Source organism: Lepidothrix coronata, unplaced genomic scaffold (assembly GCF_001604755.1).
Source record: "Lepidothrix coronata isolate B3197 unplaced genomic scaffold, Lepidothrix_coronata-1.0 Scaffold1, whole genome shotgun sequence".
In the NCBI taxonomy this organism is placed as follows: domain Eukaryota; kingdom Metazoa; phylum Chordata; class Aves; order Passeriformes; family Pipridae; genus Lepidothrix; species Lepidothrix coronata.
This window is the reverse complement of record NW_016690181.1, coordinates 13,758,002-13,771,391: the sequence shown is the minus strand read 5'-3', so window position 1 is coordinate 13,771,391 and position 13,390 is coordinate 13,758,002. Positions and strand designations below refer to the sequence as shown.

Below are 13,390 nucleotides of genomic sequence, written 5' to 3'. Positions count from 1 at the left end.
TAAGATGTGATCTAAATAATTCAAAACTTCACTGCATCTAGGTCACTGACAGAGGTTTGTTTTTCAGCAAGATGTCCCAGAGGAACTAGTTATTTTTTTTTCTTAAATTGTTCCCGTCTTCCAACATTGTACGTAACAATACCCGACAGCAGATGGAGTGGACAAGATGAGAAGCAGGAAGGATACTGACAAAGGCTGACTTCAGCTTGTCAAAGCTGGGCTCTTTCTCACTCTCAGAGAACACAAAACTGTGGCTGCAGCACAGTTGTGCCTGTGACTGCTGGAAATCCGCAGGTTGATTGCAAGAGATGTGAAAGAAGACTCAGGCAAAGCAAGCTTCCATTTGCAAGGATCCACACATATCTCCAATGGTCTCCCAACTACAATGGTTGAAAACCCATCTAAAGAGAAGAGAGACCAGTTTCAGCTCCTCCAGAGGATCAATCCATGAAATGGACTTCTCTTGGTCGATTATGGAAGGAGCACTAGTGGAAGTGCCACTACATGGACAGTAACCTTTCTGAGCATCTCCCAATCCAGCCCTCAGGCTCTTTAGGTCTATACAGTTCATAGAAGAATTGCAGAGGCAAATCTTTAACCCTGAAGTACTTTTTCCATGTTTGCAGCAGTCCAAAGTCCACTGGTTGACCTTACTTTCAGATATGTTGGTTTTTCCCTCCCCTTTATTTGCATGTAATAACAGCAAGTTACATAAAGTCAGGAAATGGGATCAGCCCAAAGTTCAAACCAGTTTTCCTATTAGAGGCCTTGCACAACCATTTTTACAGCAGGCCTTTAATGACATCTTTAGTCCATTTACAAGGTTGAGATTACAGGCATTTTCAGGTAACTTGGGTAGATCATCAATACTTTCTGGAAAACAAGTTTTATTTTTCATATTTATTTGTCAAAAGCAGATAGCACTGATTAGGCTCATTTCAGAGGAACTAGAGGGTTCTATATCCTCCCTCAAAAGGACACAAATCCTGTGAAAAGCGACTTGTCTTCACTTTACAAATAAACATTTTCTCAAAGCTGCTTTATCACAAGCAAGCTACTTGCATCCTAAGTACTAGAAATGTAACAAAGTATTTAATATATTGGCCAATATTAAGCATTTACCAACTTTATCACACATGCGCATTCAAGATTTTGTATGAAATAAAGAGTTTATCACACTGTTGAAGGTTTCCAGACAGATTAAGTCAATCTTGGGACAATGAACTTCAGAGAAACTGTGCAACAGCTTAAAAAGGCTGTATTTAGAGGAACAACTGGCTGTCCAGATATGAAGTATCCAAATTCCAAGAACCTGATCTCTGCAGAATACATGAAACTGCATGTAAGAACTGAGATATTAATATATACTACATTTTAAAATCCTAACATTTTATTCCTCACTCTCCAAATTCCATTTCATATGTTCAGCAGAAAAGCATGGGAAAGGATGAGAGATTTTAAATTAGAATCATCCTATTTTTATTAATCAAGCAGCTCCAGCCCTATGGATTTTGTGGGCCAAATTCATCTCATGTTGTCGTATCAATGTCTCTAGAGGTTTCTTTATTTTTTTTAGTGCCCTGACTTTATTGGGTGTTTTGCACCAGTACTTTCTGCAGAATTAGACCTTCAATGCATTAGATATCTAATGTCTTAAGTGGTTAAAAATTTCAGTTTGGGATCAGAAGTCAGTGTAGGCACTGGCCCTATCAAAATCATTATCAGCAAGGTAATGATTTCTTTCTCTCTGAACTTCCTGTTTCTTTCTCATCTAAAACCAGACCATAGGAGCAGAGTTCTGAACTTTAGAATGTTGATTTTTACTTTTTTTTTTTTAACCTATTTAACAACCTATATTGCTTGCATGCCTCTCCCAGTGGTCCAGTAATTACCTCGTGATTTGATTGCTGTGCTCACCATGAGCCAAGTATTTGTAACACGCAATTCCCTGGGATATGCAGCCATGTCAACCTGCTCCAGCAGAAGCCAAACAATGGAGCCACTGTTTCAGCCTTGCCTCCTGGCTCACCTTCTCAGTGCAGGTTTTTGCTTCTCTGCTTCTTTTCACTGATACTACATCTGAGTAAATGCTGCAACTTTCCTTACAGCTCCACTTTCTGGAGTCCTGGGACTTTGTTAAAAAACAAACAGTTTTTCACTTATAAAACAGAAGCTTGGAAATGGGAATTCAGGTTTCGGAGGACATAAGGACAATTACAAGTACACCAGAGATGGTAAATTCAGAATTTTTAAGGAAGTCATGTCACTGAGAGCCTAAAGGAGGGGGTTGGGGAGAAGAGGAGATTTAGGTATATATTTGTATATATAGATAGATAGATACATTATATCTATCTCTAGATATACACTGTGTATATATATACATACTGTATCAGGGAAGTATGTAGAAAAAGCCTCCTCTTAACCTGCAAACAAATTATGATGGGTGCTGTTTGGATCATGCCGTTGCAGACACAGACTCCTCTGTGTTAGGGTGAGCCTGCAGGCTGCTTCATTGTGCACCATCCTCCTCCTCCTCCTCCGTCAGCTCCCCACAAGCCGGCCCAACCCTGCAGCTCTGGCGCTGCCAACCATCTGCTCCAGCAGCCCTCCCACGCACAGGCTGGCAAGGCAAACTCTTCCTAGTGCAGAGCTGATCCAAAGCCGCTCACTGCGCGGCTCAGCGCTCTCCTCTCACTCACTCACACTCAGCTGTCTCTCCTGTGGGATGAGAAACGCTGTGATCATCCCCTGCCGCCTCCTGCACTGAAACCAAACAGCAGATCTGGGGAGCAACTTGGCCACCCTGCTCCTCACTGCCGCGAAGAAGGACTGCACAGAGGATGCCCACGCACAGCAAAGCCGCCGCAACGTACAGAGCTGGTCTCACAGAGACGAGCAACCCGCCCATGGCAGCACACTGTGTTGGGGCATTGCCAAGCTCTGGACAATCACCACAGAACACACTTGCCAGAGGGCACCGCACAGTGGGAACAAGCCGGGATCCCCACATGGCTCAAAGGCACCTGCCAGGCCTGTCTCTGACACAGCTCAAGGCTTGCTATGCCTTGCTTTTTCCGCAGCTCTCATCTGCCAAGGAATGGTTTCTGGAGGTTCATTTCCTGCCTGTCTTCATTCTTGTGGAGTCTGTGGCCGCCCAGTTAGCTCTGCTCTGTGCTGGGGAACATGTGAAATCATGTCATGCCTCCAGGATTTAATGGTTTAGGTCTGCATTTGCCGATGCTCATGCTTTTGGAACACTTCTTAGAGCATTCACCTGTTTTTGGGAAATGTTTGTGACCTGTGTTGTTAACAAAGAGGGGTGCTAAAAATCTCTTCTAATGTAAGTCTCTCAAAGGAACAGAGCACCATTATCTGAGAAAAGAAGCTGGCACACAAGACTGAATTAGGCACTGTGGCTTGGCACTTCCTGGCACAAGTGAAATGGAAGCATCATCTGACATTCAATTGATCCTGAGACAGGATGAGAGGGTTAGAGAAGCTGGGTTACATATAAACTCCCTGCAGCTTTGTCACTTGGTTTAGAAAGGTTTGGTTTTGAGCATTTGGGTAAATTCACCTCAAAATACAGAATGCAGACACAGACCTACATCCTTCTGAATTTGCCATGCTCCCAAAATCACACAAGTCACTGCACTTAATTCTCGCATCAAGACTTATCCTATTCTGCTAAGGCTGACCAGATCCAGACCTCAGAACAAGCAATTTTGCATGTTTTATGAACAGTTTCAGCTGTAAGCTTTGGGTTTAGACACTGGCCACAGAAGAGCTTTGGACCTCAGTCTCCCAGTCGAGTATTGCTCATTATGGTTGGAGATAAGAGCTTTTCCAAGGAATGCATCCATATGAAGAATCACCCTAATCTAAGCACGTTCAGAGCTTAACTCCAGGACCACAGGACTTAAAGGAAACTTGGATGCACCAGCACAGAGGCCAGTGGTGCTGTGCCTGTCTGTGCTGACTCCCTGCTTTTCATAGCTGCATTGACTTGGTGGGTCCATCTGCTATTTTCCTGTGGCTTTCAGCCATGTGCCCAGGGGGATGAGCGCAGCAAGAATTAAAGGCTGTGTGAGTGCCCAGAATCATTCAGCACACCTTGCTCTGTGTGTGTGTGCGCACACAGGCACATTATCTCCCCTGCTGCCAAATTAACTACTGTACTCCAGGCTCTTGTCAGGCAGAGTGTGCTCCCCCAGGGACATCAGCTACTCCCTCCCAGGGGATCATAGCTGAAAGGGACTGCTGGGTGGGTGCTGGGGGCGGGAGCTGTTGCCCACAGATACCACACCAATGCCTCCAGGTTGAACGCAGAGAGACAGGCTCCCCTTCACTGTCCTTTGGCACATGGCCTGGGATAAGAGACCATGCATGTCAGCGATTGTGACAGGTCACAGAGACATGCCACAGCTCTGAGGCACCCTGCTGGGATCTCGGGAATGCTGCCAAAGTAAGGCTTTCATTTCTGAAGCATCCTCTACCCACTCTTGCTTTCTGCATGCCCTTCTCCTCCTTTCCTTCCTCCATTTGTAGCAACACTGCATTCTGTATGCTCCCTGAGAGAAATAGGGCAAACATAACCTGATTAACCAGAGGATTGGGGCAGGAAGGGGTGGGGGAGGGAGATTAATACGCAGAGAAACACAGAGCCTTTCCCTCTCACGTTAGCTCTTGCCTATTCAATAATTAAAGCATTCTGCGGTGACTCTGACTTTGGGATTTGCTATAAAAGCTTCTCGTAAACTCTGTCTCAGCATGCAGATATCAGACCGAAAAGAACATTCGGTCTGACAAGCTGAAATTTCTTTCAGACTCCAGAGTCAGTCAGAAGCTTAAAATTAAAATCACTTGGATGTAAGCCTATGGCTTCATTTTAAAACATAAGGGTCCCTCTTGCTGTTGTTCACCTATTGAACAAACTGAATCCAGCCTTTATTCAGCTACTCTGCCTTTGAAGCATGGTTTAGCAGTTAATGCAGGCTTTCTCCATTTCATGTATGGAAAAATCTCCAAGGCTGGTAGCAGCTTATACAGGCTCCTATGAAATAGGAACATGTTACACAGGCTCTGGCTGCCCTCCAAGCCCATTTTGATGTTATTTTTCTTTCTACCCATTCTTTCTTGCATATAAATGCCTGCATAAGGCATATAAATGTTCCAGGACAGAAATGCAAAGCTTTTCACTTGCAGAAAAGATACCTTCCCTGACCTTCAAGGAGCTATTTTTGGCTGCTCTTATATGCCTAAGAACTCTTACATGGGTCATGCACTGAACAAACTGACTCTCAGTAACTTTTGCCTATGAGATATGAAATGTTGCAGAGATTATTTTTAATTTATTTTAATTCTTTCTATAACCTAACATATTACTGACTCCAAATCTCCAGATATTGTTGCAAAGGAGTGTATTTTAAAACAGGATGCAAGCCTGAGATTATTACCCAAGGAAGGTATGTTCAACATTACAGCTAAACATACAAATAGAATAATAAGGACACATCCTTAATCCAGAATTTTCCAAAATTTATTGAGTACCTTCAGCCTTCAATGGCCTTCACTTTTCAAGACCAAACCTGGAGACAGAAATACCTGCTCAGCTCCAGAAGTTTCAGAGTGAAACAGATTTCTATTCCTTACTGTGCCCCTATGGAGGCACAAACAGTTGATGAGATTAAAAATGAAGGGACACCGGGTTAGCAGCCAAACACATGCACAGAATGATACTCCATAAAGACAGCAACAACAGACCCAGCTCCTTCTGTCAGAACATGTGCATACACCACATCACATCCCAGCAGTCAGAGGCCCCGGCTCCGGTCTGTCCCATGTCTCACGAATTCTAACACTGACATTCTTCCACCAAACTGGCACTGCCCAGTCTGCAAACATTTCAGTCCAGAGGCTGAGAGTGAAGCCATGGGTGAGTGCCACTGCCCCAGCAGGCAGCCCAAAGGCTCCTTGTGTGGCAAGGAGACAGCACTTCCCTGCTGCCACTCCAAACATTGTTCGCCCTCACACAGTGAGCAAAAGATAAAGCGAGCTGGTATCTTTTTCCTTCTGACTTCACAGCATCAAATATCAAAGATCCTCAACAAACACACAATGAATCCTATACACACTATGGAATGTATAAAGCAGAAGTGCTGTACAACTAGCAAAAAGCATACAGAGAATATGTGGGGGCTGAACTGTTGAGAAGACCCAACCTGCAGAAATCCGGCTCTCATGCACATGCACACACACACACCTGATACATGACACCATCTCCGAGCATCTCACATTTTTATCACATTGGCATCTTTTAAAGGGTTCTTGCACTGAGATATTGCCTCCTAAGAACAGAACTGCATAAGGTCTGGGAATACAACTGAATCTGGACAAAGCCACGAGAAAAACAACACAAGGTTGGAGTTGGCCAGCGAGAAATTATGTACCTTGCATTTACCACCCAGGACACAGGCATGCTGCTCCTCTTATAAGGCCCAAGTTAGAGAACCACCAGATTCCGCAAGTATCAGCATTTCCCTCATAGGAGCTAAAAGTCAGATGCTTTGGTAACGTCCATGTCCTTATACAAGGCTCACCACAGTTTGCAAAACAATAAGGCCGTGCCCTGCAAATATTTGCTAAACATTTGTGCAATTTCATCCAAATACAGGAACAGAGGGGCAGAGTCTGAAATTCCAACATTCCAACACTGTGAAAACAATTCATTGGCAGTTCATAGGCAAGCAGCAACCTTTCATTTTCTGTTTAAAACTTCATTATAAATAAAAAACCTGAATTAATTGACAGAGATAAGGTTCAGTATTTGTGTTCTTGAAAACACAGCAAACCAAACACCCTATTTGGCAATCATTCTGCTTTACTCTGCTTCCACTTTCACTTCCCTGGTTTGTTCTGCCTCTTTAGCTGAGGAGAGCTGCTCTGTGCCTGTATGATGTTTGCACTGTGAAGCTCTGCTCCTGACAGAGATGTTTAGCTTGGTACCTGCTTGAAGTATATTAATGATCTCACTATGGCTGCATAATGAAGCTGAGTCAAAAGACATGGTAGCAATGGAGGCTCCACCTCTGTCTCTCCATCTTTATTTTCCTCTGGAATCTCTGCCATAGTTCAGACCTTTAGTACTGAGTCATGGTGCAGCATATCACATTTCAATTAAGGAACAGAGGCACGGAAAATTAAAAAGGAGTGGAAGAAAATTAAGGCCACAAAAAATTCTTTCCTGAAAAGGATTAGAAATCAGTCTCCTCTCCCTGCCAAGCCACGCTTTGAACCTACATGTGATGGCAGGGCTCACATCTAGCTTTGCTGGGAGTAGGATGAGGTGGCCAGCACCAACCCACAAGCCTGGGAAATGTGCAGGACGGGCCACTGAATGCCCACAGTGGCCAACTAACACAGAGCTACAGCACATGGTGTAAGTCCCCTACAGTGCAAGCTAGGAGAGTTTGTCATTGAGAAAATGTGTGTGTCTTTCTTTGCATTAACTACGTTCTGCTTATAAAGTCAAACAGAACAAAATTAAAAACCTCAGGGAGCAGAGATAAGGCAACAGCTTTCTGCTGGGAGAAGCTCCATGTCCACTCCAGTAGTATGCTCTGCTGGCAGTACACAGGATATAAAGTGTATTTAAAACTCAGCCTGGTAACCCCTCTGGTACCTGCCTTTCACAGTCCTATCCTCCACCAAGGGCTCTGTGTTCACCCACAGAGCTGCAAACAACCATCACCACAAAAACAAAGATCTAAATGAATACCTTGTGCAGAAACAGTCAAGTTGTTTTTCCCATCTGAGAAGAGCAGAAGAGTTGAGGTTTGTAACACAAGCCGAAATCACTCCTCAGGACTCCTCCTTAGGGCTAAACCAGCCCAGCTGCAGGTCTTTTAAAGCCTCAGGGATGGCCCAAGTGTGGGAACTAAAATGAAAGCAGCTGGTTGCCTGCTTCCATTCTATTGCTGCATTTGTTGACCTGCAAGTTAAACTTCATCTTCCTTCTCCAAGGAAGGGATAATCATTTTGTCGTCTGTAGGCACACACATTTTCTATATTCACTGGGCATTATCAAACACTGACACGTGGGACAGACTATGAGGCTGTTGTGGCTTCCAGGCTCTAAAAGGAGACTGCAAAACCAAAATGTGATTTTCTCAGTGTCTGGTCTTCCATGCACTCCAGGGACAGAACTGGTTTTATTCACCAGGACACACAAAGAGCTACAGAAGGCAACCTCTATGTTACAAGCTCCAGAAAATGTCACCAGCAGTAAAAGTATCACTTTATAGCACTTGTATCTTCAGGGATAGCTTTAAAAAGCAGTGTCCTGCATGTCGAAGTGTGGTCTTCATGAAAACATAGACCCAGCTATTTTCAATGTCTAGGACTTCCCTGTCCCTGCAACTTTGTGCTGTTAAAGTGATAGCTTCCTTTTGCAGAGTCCTGGCTGGGACACTGCCATCTCCTAAATGGATAAAAGAGACAAAGGGATGAATTCACATCTTTCTTGAGCGCTATTTCTGTTGAGCAGGTAGGGCATGAAGTTCCTTCACCAAATCTGTGTGTCTGCAATGTTGATATGTACTCTCAGCTTTCTGCAGTGGTTTGTATGGTCCAGCAACTTCTTAATCATAGGCTGCTGACTTTCCAGCAATGTAACCTGGAATTTTGGTTCACAGAAATGAAAGTTTGGACCCAGTGATTTTTGTATGGGAGAGAATGCATAATCTGCTATCACATGGAGAGTCAACCAGATATATAAGGTCTGAAATGCTAGAAAAGTATCTCCCTCCAAAAGGGAGGCAGCATTGTGTCATTATGTGTACTGTGTCCCAAAAGGCTTGAATCAGTAACAATTTACCTTTGCAGGACTCTGTAGCTCTTTAGCCAGAGTTAACCAGCTTGTTGGCATATGATGTGCTAAGAATGGATCCTGGGGGAATCAGAACTGACAGCTGCAGAATGAATATGATTATTAAAACAAGGGCAAGGAGGTTTCTGCTCCAGATGGAGTGCAGGGGACCTTTTGCTGCTGAACCTGCCTGCCTCTCGAACTGGCAAGTAGCAGCGGCAGGAGCCCACAGCCCTCCTCTCACACCCCTCTAGCTCCTTACTGTAATTTATAGAAAATCTCCACTTCCTGTACCCTGCCAGGCACTCAGAAACAAGTCGGATGACAATGACAGTAACAGTAATAGTTCTGCTGCCACCAGTTTAGAAGGCAGCAGCCAGGGTGCATTAATGACTTACACTCCTCCAGACTGTCAACAGGAGGCAGCTGCTGAGCTGGCTGAGGTAGTGGCCCAGTCCATGGGAGTGCCTTTCCATCTCTCTCTGAGCATGTGATTTATCAGAGCATCCCATTTCCTGCAGTTCCCATGTAAATGAGTAAGATTTCAGAGCTGCATCGAGGGAATGGGTTTGGCTTGGAATCCTGCACAGTGACTCATGCTCTCAAGACTAAATTCATTTCCTTAGAGAAGCAAGACAAAATTACACATTCTACTTAGTCCAGCTACGTAGAGTGTTGATTTAGAAAGCTATTGCAAAAAATACAGTTTTATCTAGCTTTATACTGAATGCATAATTCACTGCTGCTGTGCTTGCAAACATTGCCAACCTTTTAAGGGGAAAAGAAAAACTTGGAAATTCTGGGTGTTAAAACATGTCAGCTAGAAACCAGTTTGCAATGAAAAACATACAACTAACAAAAGAGCTTTGTGGAAGTCCTAAGCACATTTAAAAATAGGTTGTAGAAACAGCCGTAAACACTAGGAAATGAGAATTGCATCAGCTAGCTCCTCCCACTCCCCACAATGACAGTGCAAAGAAAGTGAGGGTTTGAAGCAGGAAAAGCTCCAGATCTTTGTAACCTCAGCATCCTTACCATAACACATCTGTGGAAGAAGCTGAGGAGAGGGATTCAGAGGTGTATGGACCATGGCTAATCAGTTATGTGCAGAGATACTTCTTAGTGCAAGCTGAGGTGAAACTCATCCTTTGGCGTTTAGTTTTCTTAGGAGATCAGTTCAAATGATTTCATGTGGCTATACTGACCAAACTGGAAGAACACAAAATATGGATTTTTATGGAGCATGAACCAACTTCCTGTATCTTACCCTGCTAGGTATTTCAAAATTGGAGAGTTCTGGCTCTGGGAATTTTCTGATGTTGACAATTTATCAGAGAACACAAAACTTTGGTGCCAAGCTCCATTTTGGAGTCTGGGCCTCTCTGGTTTTGGAGAAGACCCTTCACAATTTACATGCTTCTTTATGAAGACGAAAGGTTTCATAATTAGCAAATCCCTGCAGTACCACCATCAGGTTGGTAGATAAAAATATCCTTCACATTTTATGAAGAAAAAATGAAGCCATTAAAGCTGAAGGAAGTTGTTTAGGCCTCAGAATAAATCAAATGGGAAGCAGGACTGGAATGTGACATAGCTATATGTAGTGCAAGGTCTTTCCCTCACACAGTGACATCATATGAAAGCAAAGCTGTTGATGATGTCAGAGAAAAAGCAGGACTAATCATGCCTGAAATAACAATTAGGATTTTTAAGGGCAAATTAAACCTCAAGTCTCAGGTAGAGCACAGAGATTCCACAGACCTTTTTGAGTCCCCTCAGTGTCCACAATAACTTTGAATTACTGCTGACCTCCCAGCTGATCTGTAGCTCACACAGCACACATGTGCAGGTTCTGGTTTGCTGTCATTATTCAACTTAGCAGCACCATCAAATTTGACTTGGTCTGTCACAAGCCAGGACCTGAGCAAATGGAGAGTGGAGTAATTAAATGTACAACCTCTTGTGTATTGGCAAAACAGATAAAAATTTACTAACACTTTTTAAGTGTTTTATTGAAAATGACAAGATGTACACATTGAACTCGCCCTGTATAACTGTCTCTGGGCTTTATTTTTGTGATAAAGGTCTAATCTGTTTCTCCTGGTTTAAAGTCAAGCACATTGTTTAAGAAGAACATGGCATCGCTTCCATCTGTTACTGCTCAAAGCCTGATCAAACGCCACTGGTGGCCACTGGAAAGGCTTTGCTTGTAATTCCTAGACTAAAATATAAATTTTTCCACATTCAGCACCTTCTGTTGCTTTAGTTTTCATATTTAATCTGTGAAAGCCTATATTGAAAAGAGGGCAAGCAGGCTGAGGAAGGGCCAAGCTTCCCCACAGAGACACTGTCACATTTCTGGCATTCCCATCACTCCATCAACGCCACCTCCCGCTACCGTGATAAAAGGCAGCAGTGGAAAATGAACAGGAAGAATAAAACTCCTTATGTACACAAGTGAGAAAAGTCAGTCCCATCCCTACAATCAAAGTTAATCACTTAAAGGAAATCAAAACAGACCTGGCCTCCACCTTCCCAGTGCAAGAAAAATGCCCTTAATTTGCTCACCCTCTTCTGTTTGTGTTGTTCTGAGCCTCCTCTGATTGAAGCTCTCTGAGGCACAAAATCAATGTCAATCTTGCCAGGCGACTGCTTTCCTCTTGAGCATCTACTACTGATAATAAGATCACAAAGGCCACGTGGCGAAAATTTGGCTGTCGCAGCTGCCTTCTCATTTCTGTAACCTAGGTGAATTAACACTGGCATATTAAAAGCCGACATTATTTTTAATCAAAAAAAAAAAAAGGCTTCTGATCTGGTTATCATCATAGAGGACATGCTGGGACCAGGATGGTTTTGAAACATCCTAGTTGGCTTGCTTTGGCCCACTCTATCTCTGGTATCTGAACAGGCACCAGACTGACAAAGACAACCTGGTGCCTTATATTACAGAGAATAGAGATTTGGTCTTGGTTCTGTTCAGTAACGAGAAACACAAACACAAGCAAGTAGAGATGTCTTTGGAACTTATACCCTGAAAACCATGTCCGATTTTATTTTGTCTGAGCCACAGGATAAGAAGAATCTTACAATACCAACATTCTCTTAGGAGCCCTAATCTCACCGTGAGTCATAAAATACCCCTTGCTCTATATTAGTTACACATTTTTTAAATGTTCATTATCAATCCAGCCAGTCTTATCTTAGAAGCTGCTTATCTTACATTTAAATTCTTCAGGAGTAACAATTTTTATAGGGAAAAAATATTTTTTTAATCTTCATTCATGTCAAGTGTTTATTTTCTGTCTCACCAGCTGTCTGTAACCTAAACGCTGGATGAGATGTTCAGTCTCATTCATATAAAGCCACTGTAAATACAGATTCCTGGGATGCAGAACTAAATTTCCTAATCCATCCTTGAGGCTTCTGATAGAACAAGATGCCCAGTGAACCCAGAATAATGCAGAATGACATAACTATGTTTCCTTTTATCCTGCATTCACGTGGCTTTAGGCCTGCTCAGCATCTACCCATGCTTTCCTTCCTTAGTGACCAGTCTTCTCTGACACGGCACATCTCACAGGCATCGCTCCTTCCTCCAGCAGCAGCAAGGAACAAAGCACATCTAGTTCAGGAACCAATAGGCCATTATATTTAACCTCCATACCAACAAAAATCAAACATCACAGAGGCACCGTAAATACAAGAAATTTTTTTAAAAAAAAAAGGGGGGAAGAAAAAGGATCACTGTAAAACAAGGATGGGAAAACGAAGGTAACCCACTCACACAAGATTCAATGAATGCTTTCCTGATTTTCAGTAAGGATGAACATGTTAATCCATGAGGTAAAGACAGGAGGCCTAAGAGAAGAGGCAGAAGGCAGAAATGGGTACCAGATAATAGATGAACATATCCAGACAACAAGCAAAACTCACTGAGTCTGCTGTGTTCCACCTGGAGGATCAAAGCATTCTTAGCCCCTGAATTCTGATGCACAGTAAACCAAAGATCCAGATGCAAAGATTTTAACTAAATTTACCTACTTGAAGGCATTACCACAGGAGCAGAAAAGAGCAAGTGTTCAGAAGTGAGCCATGGTGGAAGCAGTTTGGGCCTGTGCTTTTGATGTCTGTGCAATTCTTCAGGGAAAACTTACAAAGGAGAATTTAACTACAAATGTGAAATTCAATGAATAAAGGGATAAAAAGTAGCATGGGTTTACTAAAAGTCAGTTTTATGGGATGACCTACAAAATGGTGTAGTATAAAATTGAAACTTCAGCCATTCAGGAAATATTTTTTTTGTCTTTTTGTTAGACTCCTGGCAAGAAATAAATGAAGAGAACAAGGACTTTTAACTTTACTAACCAACCACGGGGTGATAGAGAGCTGACAGCGTGGCGTGACTGTGAAAAAGACAAGTGTGAGTCCAGTCATGGAATTTCCGGTCACTTCAGGAAAACATTAGTGTTGTGTTTCAGGCATCGCTGTCTAAAACAGTCCATGCAGTAGCCTCTCTCAGGA

General features: G+C 43.0%; 1 long non-coding RNA gene across 1 annotated transcript in view; it reads right to left on the bottom strand.

Annotated features, from left to right (window-relative positions):
* Positions 1–6,549, bottom strand: part of LOC108494546 — a 35,908-nt gene extending 29,359 nt beyond the window's left edge. The window contains exon 1 of the long non-coding RNA XR_001873892.1: positions 6,450–6,549. This is a non-coding gene — a long non-coding RNA (uncharacterized LOC108494546). The remainder of the gene's footprint in view (positions 1–6,449) is intronic.
* Between the last annotated feature and the right edge of the window lie 6,841 nt (positions 6,550–13,390).